General features: G+C 34.9%; 1 protein-coding gene across 13 annotated transcripts in view; it reads left to right on the top strand.

Annotated features, from left to right (window-relative positions):
- TENM3 (teneurin transmembrane protein 3) overlaps window positions 1-12,488 on the top strand; it is a 682,045-nt gene that overhangs the window by 451,888 nt on the left and 217,669 nt on the right. The window lies entirely within an intron of this gene.

The following is a 12,488-nucleotide window of genomic DNA, read 5'->3' as shown; positions in this document are numbered from 1 at the left end:
AGATCTCGGTAATTTGTTAGTTGCTGGACCAGTGAACTTTCTCATTCTTTTCACACATTCTGTAGCCTACAAGGGAGAATAAATGATTTCAGTGAAACTTTTCCTTTCCATTGTTGGGGCTTATCTATAATTTATCAGACATGTGGAAAAGGATGGAGGTATAAAATGCAATTTTGGGGCAGTGGACTTGGCCCAGTGGTTAGGGCGTCCATCTACCACATGGGAAGTCCACGGTTCAAATCCCGGGCCTCCTTGACCCATATGGAGCTGGCCCACGTGCAGTGCTGATGTGCACAAGGAGTACCCTGCCACGCAGGGGTGTCCCCCTTGTAGGGGAGCCCCATGTGCAAGGAGTGCGCCCCGTAAGGAGAGCCGCCCAGCGCAAAAGAAAGTCCAGTCTGCCCAGGAATGGTGCCGCCCACATGAAGAGCTGACACAACAAGATGACGCAACCAAAAAAAGGAAACACAGATTCCCATGCCGCTGACAACAACAGAAGCAGACAAAGAAGACGCAGCAAAAAGACACAGAGAACAGACAACTGGGGTGGGGGTGGGGGGAAATAGAAATAAATAAACAAATAAATAAATAAATCTTTTTTTTTAAATGCAGTTTTATGTCCCTCAGAGCTTGATTCAATAAATATGTTTAGCATTTACTTGGTTCTAGACATCCCTACTTTTGCAGACTACATTTTGTCCATTAAATTTTAATTCATAGTGAACTCCTACATATAATACTTACGCAGGGGAGCAGATGCGGCTCAAGCTGTTGAGTACCTGCTTCCCAGGGAGGCCCCCGGTTTGGTCCTAGGTATCTCCTCAAAACAAAACAAAAAAGCAAACAAATGAAAAAACCAATTCAGGGAGCCCATGTGGCTCAGTGGTTGAGTGGTGGCTTCATACATATGAGGTCCAGTGTTCAATCCCTGGCCTCAGTGCCTCAAAAAAAAAAAAAATAAGCACACATTGAATGCCCACTTTTTAAGGATATTTTAGAGTTTCCTATAATATGAAGGAAATGGAACCTCTCCTAAAATTCTTTCCAGCATTATTTCCCAAGACATTCTATTCATTCTTAGTTCTATTAGGAAGTTCATCTTTAAGATGAACTGGAATCTCATTCTCTGGAACTTCTGTCCTCTACTTGTAATCATGTAGCAAGTAATCTGTAATTTAGAAGCAGTTTTGCTACCATGTCTGTATTTGGCCCACATAACTCTCTTCTATTTCAGAGGCTTCAGCAGTTCAATGTGCTTTCTCTGTACACTTACTGGCATTTTAATGAAGTTCTTAATTATAATTTCTAACACAAGCTGGCTACAGGTGGCAATCTGCTCATGCAAAAGTATAGACCAATAAAGGCTTTTTTTTTTTGTGGCCAATCCATTTCATTATTCGGTATCTCCAGGGCACAAACAATTTCACCTTCTTCCTTTGGACAGAAACTCAAGTTAGTGTCTCCTTTTTCACATATTGCAAAAAGCAAAGTGTATGATGTCTTTCTGTTTTCTGTTGGTAGCTTTGCAGCAAAGTTCCCCTAACATTCCATATTGTTTATTTCTTCCTTCCCCTGAGCTTTCCTTAGGCTCAGAGGAAAGAGATCATCAACACATAAGAACTAAAAATTAGAAGACACTGGATCCCCTGGGAGAATGTCTCCAGAATCCCCTACCCTGTAGAGTCCCTGGCTAACTTCAGCATTCATATTAACTTCTGGGTGAAGAAACTGTTTCACAGTGAATACATTGCTATTTAATGTCATTAGATGCATGATCTAAAACAATGCTGCCTAAGGATGAGCTAGCAGGAGGCCCTCACAGTTAGTTGCTAATAATAAAAATCTTTGTCTCTTGTGTGCTTGACCTAAGAACAAGATTCCAAAGATCTCTTATCTTTTTATGTAGAAAGTCAGCCAAGAGTAGTTGAGCTTTATTGTTTATTTTGTATATTGAGCACTCTTTGGGGAGAAAATTAAAAGAGAAAGTGCAAAAGAAGTAGGCAAACAGCAGATTTCTCTTCATTTAAGAAAAAGAGTCATGTATACAGATTTTCTTTTTCCTGAGGTTATTAGCACATGGCTAAATTTACCCAGTGTAATTAATTAGCACACAGTGAACAACTAATCAACACTGATTCACTGTTATCATTTGGAAAAAATTTATTAAGGAAGAAAGTAATTTTCCAGTTGAGTCATCAAATTGAATATGGATAATTGCATTGTAGTTGAAAATAATTTTGACAAATATTCATGAAATATGTCAACTTAAGTCATGAGAAATGTGTTTAATTTTTTTAGTGCTATATAGCACAAAAACCTCCAACACTGTGACTCTCAGTAGGAGAGTTGTTATTCCTTGAAGCTATGTCTTATAGTGAGGATATTTGCAATAATTTTGGAGAAAGATAATGTGTTCTTATTCTTCTTTATGATGTACTAATGAATTTTGGTCAAGGGAAGATAATGAAAGAAAATGGCTGGTTAGAGGAAAAGCCATAGTAGCTATGGGTGATATTGTAGCAGATTTGTCTATATTCTGACCATTTAAGAAATCATTGACAGAGTGAGTAGTTAATGAGGTTTCTTCCATTTCAAAGCAATACCATTAATGGATCATCAGTGAAATTACATTTTATAGTTTTATCAATGATATAGGAAGAAAAATCTACTACTTGCTCTTTTTCCCCTAATATATAGAAAGAGTAATGCATCTAAAAATTGGATGTCATGCTAAAACTTTGTTTTCTGTGATATAGTTTTGTTATTTTCTCATTATCCAGTGTTCACATCTTATAGTATTGATAATGAAAGGAAATCATATTTCAGCTTGTCACATACTCAGTGAATCAACCTAAGCAGTGATGTGAAAATCTCACAGTATACTGACACGCTACTAGTGTGGTTTCTTTAATAGTCTCACTTGGTTGGAACTCATGAGGTGAAGAAACAGTCTTATTTATCATTGATTTTTCCTTTTTTAGTTAAGGTTCCCTGTTGAGTATGATTCTCTGGCTTTATTTCAACTATATTAACAACTTGTGTCTGTCTTTAGCTATTTTTTTAATCCAGTGTGTTGTTTCATCTTGGCCAATAATTTTAATTTATACCTGTACTCGGGTTACTAGTTCTTACTTTTCCAGAACTGTCATTTAAAAGATGGAGGCCACAAAATATGAAATTCATTTATGCACAGATGGAAATTTGTATTTGTTTTCCTCTTTGTCTCCCCCCCTTTTCTCCTTTCAGCACATATTGATAATAGTTGATTATAAAATGTCTTGCAATAATCCATGGAAAGTCTTAGTAATTTGTAGACTAAAAGTTGATGTGACTTTGTGGAGAAGGTATAAAAGATTTTCTACCTTGTCCCATATGTTTCACTATAGCTTTCATTTTGATTTATTTAGAGAGCTTTTTTTTCCCAGCAGGCAGTTTCTTGCTTCCATAAAAATGTTTATTTCCTTTCTCTAACGAATTTAATATTTGCTGTTGCTGGAAACAATCAATATTACTGTGTACTGTACATTTTTACATTTCAGTAAATAGAGTAGTTCTGTTCTACAACCAGACAGTAAGTTTTAGTTCTCTTATAATCACATCAAGATACAAAGAGCATTTGCAATTTATAAGCATATCTTTATTATTTTATCCTATAAATAACCATCAGTGCCTATATAATACAAAATACTTGCTTAAAATTCTACTTGAAATTCCTTTTATTTGAGCTCACTATTTCTAATACTTTATATAATTCACATCTAGGGTATTTGATAGCCTGTAGCTTGTCCTACTTCACCTGCTTCAGAGCACCATAATAGCTGCTTCAAAAATATAGAGCAAGTGAGAAAAAGCTCAGACTAGACTCAGTATAGCAGCAGCATTTAAAGTTGTAGCATAGTAATACTCACTGAGAAGCCCTGACCTTCGACAATTGTAAAGTTAATTGCCTGCAAATTCTTCGTTTATATATGTGAATTAAGTAGCTTAGTACTTACCTATTAGATGTTAACAAAGTGGTTCATTTGTATCCATTTAATAAAAGATTTATTAAAGTCTTATTTTATTATGAAGGCTACTTTGGCCTTGATAGTTCATTAGTTATGTTCCCATAGCTTTTTACCTTGTAGTTCAGTAATGCTTTGCTAATTATTAATGTATGAAATTACATGTTAAATTACCTCTTTATTACTGCATTTTAAATTTAAATATCGAGATATCTTGGACTGGTTTAAGGGGCTATCAACTGTTACCTCTTTGTAAAACAATACCTAAATGGAGGTATTATTTACGAAACTAAGATAGTCGCCTCTTATCTTCTCTTTGCTCTAAAGTAGTTCTGGGGAAAGGGAAGACAAATCATCAGGTCTGAGTTAGCTTTGCATATAAGAAGTCTAAGCAAACATTTGTGTGTATGCAGTTTATATGTATGCGTAAACATACACATATATATACACATAGATGATGCCTATTACAAGGATTATAAAACTTCAGGGGAAAAACAATAAATAAATAAAAATAAAAAATAAAACACTCCTGCTGCTCAAAAAGAGTACTTTCTTGTTAACAGAGATTTCAAAATACAATTTGGAGGATGTATTAAACTCTAGGGAAGCAGATAAGGCTCAAGCAGTTGGGCTCCCGTCTACCAAGGCCCCCTGGTGAAGGCAAGCTGGCCCATGGGGAGTGCTGTCTCGCGCAGGAGTGCTGGTCCACACAGGAGTGCCGCCCCATGCAGGAGAGCTGGCCCACACAGAGAGCTGAGCAGCAAGATGACTCAGCAAAAAGAGACACAGAGGAGAGACAGTAAGAGACGCAGTACACCAGGGAGCTGAGATGGCCTCTTTTCCGCTCCAGAAGGTCCCAGGATAGGTTGCCAGAGCTGCACAATGAGAATACAAGCAGACCCAGAAGAGCACACAGTGAATGGACACGAAGAGCAGACAGTGGAGGGAGAGGGGAGAAATAAATATTAAAAAAAAACACACAACTCTGTGCTAAAGTAAAAAACAAACAAAAACCTTCAAGGTGTGTGTGAATCACCTGGTGGGCTACTTAGAAGTATAGATTACAAGCCCCGACATACAGATTCAAATTCAGTATGATTGGAGAGGCGAGGGCATGGTACAGAATGTGCATTTTAAACAGACACCCCAGATGAATCTGTTGCTGTGATCAGCAGCTAACATCTTGAGAAGCCTCTACTATAATCTATCAGAATCACCCACATGCCTTGTTAAAACAGATTGCTGGGCTCCGCCCCAGAAGCACTAATTCAGTATGTCTGGAGTGGGGCCTGAGAATTTGCATTTGTAACAAGTTCCCAGATGATGCTGATGCAATGATCTAGAGACCTTACTTTCAGAACCTCTAGTCTGTTCAACAGAATTTACTCAAATAATGATGGTAATCGTTTATTGCTTCATGGTGTTCCTTATATTTTCCTCAAAAAAAAATTGCTTATAGCAAATAAAGAACTTAAAAAAAATAAGTCTAGGTGGCAGCCGACAATTTGTGGCCTTATGGCACCAGGGGAAGCTTTCTCAGTAGAAAAATGATACCTCTACCTGCTTACTGATAACCACAACCTTTCATTAGTAAGTGGGAAGGTCCTCTATAATTAAAAATAGAGCATTAAGGAAAATATCACTGGGAAAGTGTAGCACACTGACCTAAATATACACCAAAAGAGATATCACTAATGCATAATGTCTTTTGTTAAAGATCATTTTGGTTGAGTACCTGTGGGCAAAGAGAATATGGAAAATCGATGCAAAAATGAACAGACTAAGGTTACTGAACACAAACTTTAAAATTTGCCCTTGGCCTAGGCTTAATAAATTTTAATTAATCTTTGACAGCCTCCTTATCTCCATTTATTAAAAACAAATGGTATAAACAATACACTCATTTATACTTACATACTAGTGAATAGTAAAAGATTACTTGGATTCTCTCTCTTGAAATATGGTACCTTTAATAACTTACAGTATTTATGAAAAGGCTTTAAAAAGATTGCTATACATTTGTAAGAGTAATGGAAAGGAAGAAGAGGGCAATGTAATATACAAGTATTTGCTCAGTGATGGTTATATTTAAGGCCCATTTCAATTTGTGACTTTATAAACTCTTGTATGAATGAGAAAAGGGTGACTCAGGAAACTGTTGTAGTCCTATTTCAGTGCCTTAGCTCCATGGCCAAAGGGGTGCAAAAACCAGGAATCTGCTGACTTTCATAAAGGGTAAATTTAAAGGGTATTTATTTGAGGTAGAAGCTTATAGTTACCAGGCCATAAAGCGCCATACTTCCCTTGCCAAAATATGTTGCCATGTTTTGGAGCAAGATGGCTGCCGACGTCTGCAAGGGTTCAAGCTTCCTCTTCCTCTTAAGGCACGATGCTCCCAGCTTCTTCTGTTATCAGCTCTAGGCTGGGATAAGGTTCGTCTCTGTCCTAGGGCTTGTTTCTCTCTGCATTCAGTAGCTCTGTTCTCTCTACAAAAACAGCGTGTATACTGTCAGGCTGTCTCTCTTCTCAGGGCCTCTGCCATGTCTATGGAGCCATCTCTATTCCTCTGTGTGTTTACTTCCCAGCGCTCCAGCATGAAAACTCCAACTAACTCCTCTGCTGTTTAGATTTCTATGTGAGTCTTGGACTCCATGTCTCACTGGCGTGGCCCAATCAAAGCCCTCTCAATCAAGTAAAAGTGAAACCTCTGAATCCAATCTAATATGCTCAGAGAACAGATGGGTTCACACAAATAATTCAATATCTATTTTTGGAATTCATAAATAATACCAAACTGCTGCATTGCCCATATAATTTATCATGAAAACCAAGGCATTTTGAAGCATGAAAGGGGGTAATATTCACAATTACACTGGGTCTACAGGTACTTCTCCGTTATTACTGAGTATTTTGCCAGATGTCCTGGCAAAAGGGACATATGGTTATCCTACAAGTTGTACTCCCAGGAATAAAGTTGTTTTTAAGCTATTACTCATAAGATATATGAGAGTAATATAGAGATCAGATGAGAGAAACAGTGAAAAACCAGCATTTGGCTGAATACAGTACAGGTGTGACTCTTGACTTGAACTTTTCTGGTTTCTATTACCAACTGATAGCAAATAAACCCTTTGTCATCCCTTCATAGAAAAAGATTCTCTTGGCATCTAAAATATGTAGCTTATAAATAGTAGGTAAAACACTTGTCTTTATTTTCTTCTTACAATATCAGAAAAACGAGAGCATTTATTGAAAACAGCATATTGAATGAAATTTTATCTGAGATGTTCAAGGTTAATTTTTTTAATGTGAAACATTAGATTTAATGGTAAATCTGTATACATGAAAAATACAAAACAAAGATAAAATTTGTCCTGAATTTACTCAAAGAATGAAATCCAGGTGTTTCCAGGAGCATTATAAGTTAGGTTTCCAAAACTATTCTCTTATATTGAAATAAAGGTCTCATGCTACATATAAGATATATATTCATAGGTGGTTACTAAGATAAGCAAGAACATGCTTTTTAATTCAAGATTATTAATAATCAGTAGTAATCTATGGTCTCACTTTTGTTGCTTAGCAGGCATCATGCCAATAATTAAAATAAGAAAAGTAGGCAGGAACTGATTGGTAGTAGCTCTAAAATGAAGTTTATTCCCAGTAGTCAATACTGATATATTGACCTAAATCTTAAATAAAACCCAGTTGCTCTAGCAGGAACACAAAACACAATTTAACGTGATAAGAAGAGCATACTCTTTGGAGTCAGATAGACCTGGTTTCCAAAACTTAGGTCCACCATTTAAACTACTGATGTAATCATTAATTATTTAAATATGAGGTTCAATTTCCAATGCAGTAATTATACCTACTCAAAATGGTTATGATTATTAAATGAAATAATATCAGAAAAGCACCTGGCACATGTTAGGTGCTCTCTAAATGTGGTGTTTTTTTTTTAATATGACCAAATAATAATAACAATTGCATAAGATGAGGAAGCTAATAGGTTAACATTTGAGCTTTTTTAAAAAATCATCAACTAGCTCTCTTGCCAAAAAATAAGAAAAATATTTGTCTTAACTGGAGTTGAGGTATAATTTATTTTTATGTGTAGATGGGCCAAGCATAAAATTAAACCATAATTAATTTTGTGTTAAAAATATAACTTTATTTTTCTGTAATTCAACTTAATCTCTCTTCTGAGCCTGCGTTTTCCTATGGCAGAAAAGTCTTGTTAATCATAAACATTTTTGGCTTAACTCAGCAAGTTTGGGACTTTTCCTTTCCCTCCTTACCCCTGGGTTAGAAGCTACCACTCCTGGGTTGGTAGCTCAGTTTTGGGTTGAGCTTCCCTAATGTCATGACCTCATGAGAAGCAACTCCTGGTCACCATTATGTGTCCACCCTGGCATCTGTAGGCCCACTGGTTTCTGGACACACAGACCACACTGCATCTGCTCACAGTGTCTTCTCATCCCAGCTACAAGACCTCTTCAGGGCCCTTGGCTCTCTTTCCCGACTAACTTTCAAACCCTTCTTGGAAGCATGGTACAAACCAACAACTATACAGTGCCACCCTGGGGTCTACAGGAAATGCCAAGGGTTCCCTTAGCCTCTTTCTCCCATTACACCTGGGCAGTCATCTTTTGTCAAGTGCTCCAAGCCCAGTTCTCCTGGCATCTTCTAGGTGGCTGCTGCTTACCAAATCTCCAAAGTTATGGAGGGGGGCTTTTCCATATACATTTTGGAGCTAGCTTGGAAGCAGGGTGTAGGGGCCCCTTATCAGAAATCATTACAAGTTTCAAATGTTCTGAAACATGATTAATTTTACCAGAATAAAATGTCTTGCTTTTCTTACTATTTCTGTTGTTCAGAAAGAAGTAGGTACATTTTTATAGGTAAGAACCCCAAGTCTGTGAATTTTATTCTTGAGAAGAAAATTTTCAAATATGAAAGGTAACTATTCATATTCTTGAAATATTTCATTAAGTAAGGTAGTAAATGTTTGGAATGAATCAATAAAAGCCTTGATAGATGCATTGTCTCCACATCAGTTAGAAGTTAGACCCCACTTTTATTTAAGGTATTGACAGTTTAGGTGTCTTTTGAGCATAATTAAGGTACTGTACAATAGAGTGGGAGTGTTGTTTTGTTTAATTAGGGGGTGAACCCGTTTCTTTTTTATAGCAATTAAGACATCAAGACAGCATGTGTTAATCATTTGCTATAGGTCTTAAGTGATTTTTGAAATCATAATTCCAACAAATTGTACATGCTGTGCACTCTGATTATGTTTGGCTTTGGATAAACAGCAGTTCCAGAAAGAAAACATTCATATATGATAACCTTAATTTCCACAGTACTCAAAAACACATTTCTAGTCACTTCTTTGTGAATACAATATAATTAAAAGGTCACCTATGGCTTTCCCCTGGTCATAACTAATGATTGTGATTTAATCACTATCTTCTTGAATAGGACCTATTCATTTTGAGGCATTTCTCTTCTATCTCTTCTACTTCAGCATTTGTTTCATGAGCTTTTTTTTCTCTTTTGCCCTTCACTGATATTATCTGTGAAAATGTCTCCTTACTTGATTGATAGATATGTATATGTGTGTGTGCCACATATATATATACATATATGTATGTATGTATTTTATCTCCACTTAACATCATTACTGCATGGTGATTTTGTTTTTTCCTAGAATTCATTTTTGTCTAACTTTAAAACTGCAATTTCCCTCTCAAATTTCATCGTCTGGTTTCATCACCAATTAATATATACCCTACCAAAGATACTTGTTTATCTATGCATTCCTTCATTTTTCTTTGACATAGGTTTTCCTATTTTATTTCTTTCTCCTTTAATTTCAAATTTTAGGTAAAGCTTGTTTCCATTATACCATTCTCAGAACCTATTCTCAGAACCTATAAAAATTCTTGGGTATGCAATTAACCAACTAAACTTAAATTCTATTTGATAATCCCTCTGTTTCTGTTATGACCCCCTTTATGATTTCTTAGCATCATATCTCCTCATATTGTGAACCATTTAAAATGCTACTACCAGAGTCATCATCTCCCAATTACATTCTCCACTGAAATAATATTGCTGCTTTTCAGACTTGGTGTACTAGAAATAGTATTGGTTTTGAAACAGACATTTATAGGTTAGACTCTCAACATGTTGCTAACTGTATAACATTGGGCAGGTTATTCATACATATTGTCTTGTTTTTTCATAAAATTCGTTTAATAATACCTCAAAAAGATATTATAAGGATTTATTGAATGTCATATGTAAAGTACCTGACATATTAGTTTCTTTTTCTTTATTCTGTTTTTATGATATTTCAAGGAAAATTAATTGATTCAGTATTTATGATGATAGCCTAAAGGCAATGAAAACTACCAAGAACTTACATTTTGATGAACTTTGGTGAGCAACTGTTTTATAACAGTTTTTTTGCTGTAAAAAAATCAGTTTTGGGGGGCTTTTTTTCAGCTTTGGAGGTAGGTATTTTTTGATAATGAGAATAATCATTATATCCTTCTAATTTAATTGAGGTTACTTTCTTAGAAAAGAAAGATTATGAAGTAACTTTGTTTTAGATGGCATTTGTTTTAGAAAAAGATGATGGCAATTTGAGGATAGGGGTGGGGTAGTGGTATATCATAAAATAAAGCCTGAATGCATTCAGTCAGTCAGCAGATATTTATTAAAATCTTCACAATACCAATATGTAAAACTCAGGTTTGTTTTAGAGGACCTGAAGAAGTCATCACTGCTATTGAAAAAGATGAACTATCTTCTGGAACAAATTTATGATTAAAATTAACTTTTGGAGAGTATTTAATCTCACCTTCTTTTTAAAGTATTTAGAGATTTAGTAATCTACCTAGCTCACAATTAGTGACCGTACTTAGCTAGATATCAGGTCTCAAATACTAAGTTCATTACCTTTTCTTCTAGTAGTGTTCAAGAACTCAACCACCAAATATGTGTATTTATTAAGTTATAACTTATACACATGTAGCACTGTACTCATATATATGTAAAACTAAAAATTGAAAGATTGAAATTAAATAATATTGTAAAGAATTTTTATTTTATTTCTATTTAATAAATAGGCATCTGTAATTGCTGGATATTAATATTTAATCAAATAACTAAAATTAATAAAATCAATAATTAAATAATTTGTTGAATGTCGATAGTTCCTTAAACATTTTTCAGTTCTTTCTTGCAATTATATAAAGATTTTTGTTGAAATTCAGTTAATTTCTTTCATGTATCCTGGATGTTCTAGCAGACTAATTGGAAGTTGTTGCATTTTCACATTTTTAAATAAAGACAAAGCCCACTAAAAACACCTCATGTGGAAGATTTTTAATCCATCTAGAAAATTGAAAATTATTATAGCCAGCATGCATTGTTTTGGCAACAAAATCATACATTAATGGAAATAATTCCAAATATTAAATTTTCTCAATATTGTCTCTAAACCAGTAGTTTCTTTAGAGTAGCAGTACATTCTTTACTCATTGTTGAACTCTCTCTTTACCTTGAAGGGACCGATTATTGAGTACTGATATAAAAATACATATATTCTTTGTAGCATACTACTGACAACCATTGCCATCACAGAAATAGCAAATTTGGAATTAGCTTATTTGTACTTATATTATTTTTTTTAACAAATCAATTTTATTGATACATATTAAAGCATAAATGCATCCAAAGTATGGAGAGATTGAGATGTGATGAGTTTTGTTTGGTTTTTGCTTATTATTATTTTTATTGGAATAATGAAAGTGCTCTAAGAATTTTTGAAGTGATGAATGCAAAAATATGTGATTACACTGAATATCATTGATTGTACACTTAACTTATTTTTAAGACTTACAACTCTTTGGGTACTTTGCCATGGAATTTTTATTTTATTTTAACCATGGCTAACTCCCATGGTTAAAAAAGACTTTCAAGATCACTACACAGCTCATCCAAAAGTATTATGAAGAAGTCTTTATTTAATTCAGCACACACAAGCTGCAGAAACTAGCAGCTGAAGGCATGATTCTCATTGCCTTTACTGGGGAGATCTCTTGTCTTCCCCTCAAGATACCTCATTTGCATAAGTGGCTTTCCAGAAAAAGGACTAATTGTAGCCTTCACGGTCGTCAGTGTATTAACTATTATTAAAGCTTGTTGTATTTCTCATTTTTAGATAAATAAATACAGATGAAGTTTGAAAATTTTCTTCTTATCCTACGAGTTTGACTTTGCCCCTGTATAACCTTTAAAAAATCTTTAAAAAAAAATAGATTTTATAATTCACACACACAAAGTGGATGTTTTGTGAATAATGTTTGTTGGGCGTATATAAATATAAGTGCTCAGTACACTTTTTAAAAACCCTTTCCACCCTTTGGACTGGTTGTTTTCTGGTTTGGTTTGTTTTGTCATCTATTTCTT

Source organism: Dasypus novemcinctus, chromosome 1, assembly GCF_030445035.2.
Source record: "Dasypus novemcinctus isolate mDasNov1 chromosome 1, mDasNov1.1.hap2, whole genome shotgun sequence".
Lineage (NCBI taxonomy): Eukaryota > Metazoa > Chordata > Mammalia > Cingulata > Dasypodidae > Dasypus > Dasypus novemcinctus.
This window is presented reverse-complemented; position numbering and strand designations above follow the sequence as displayed.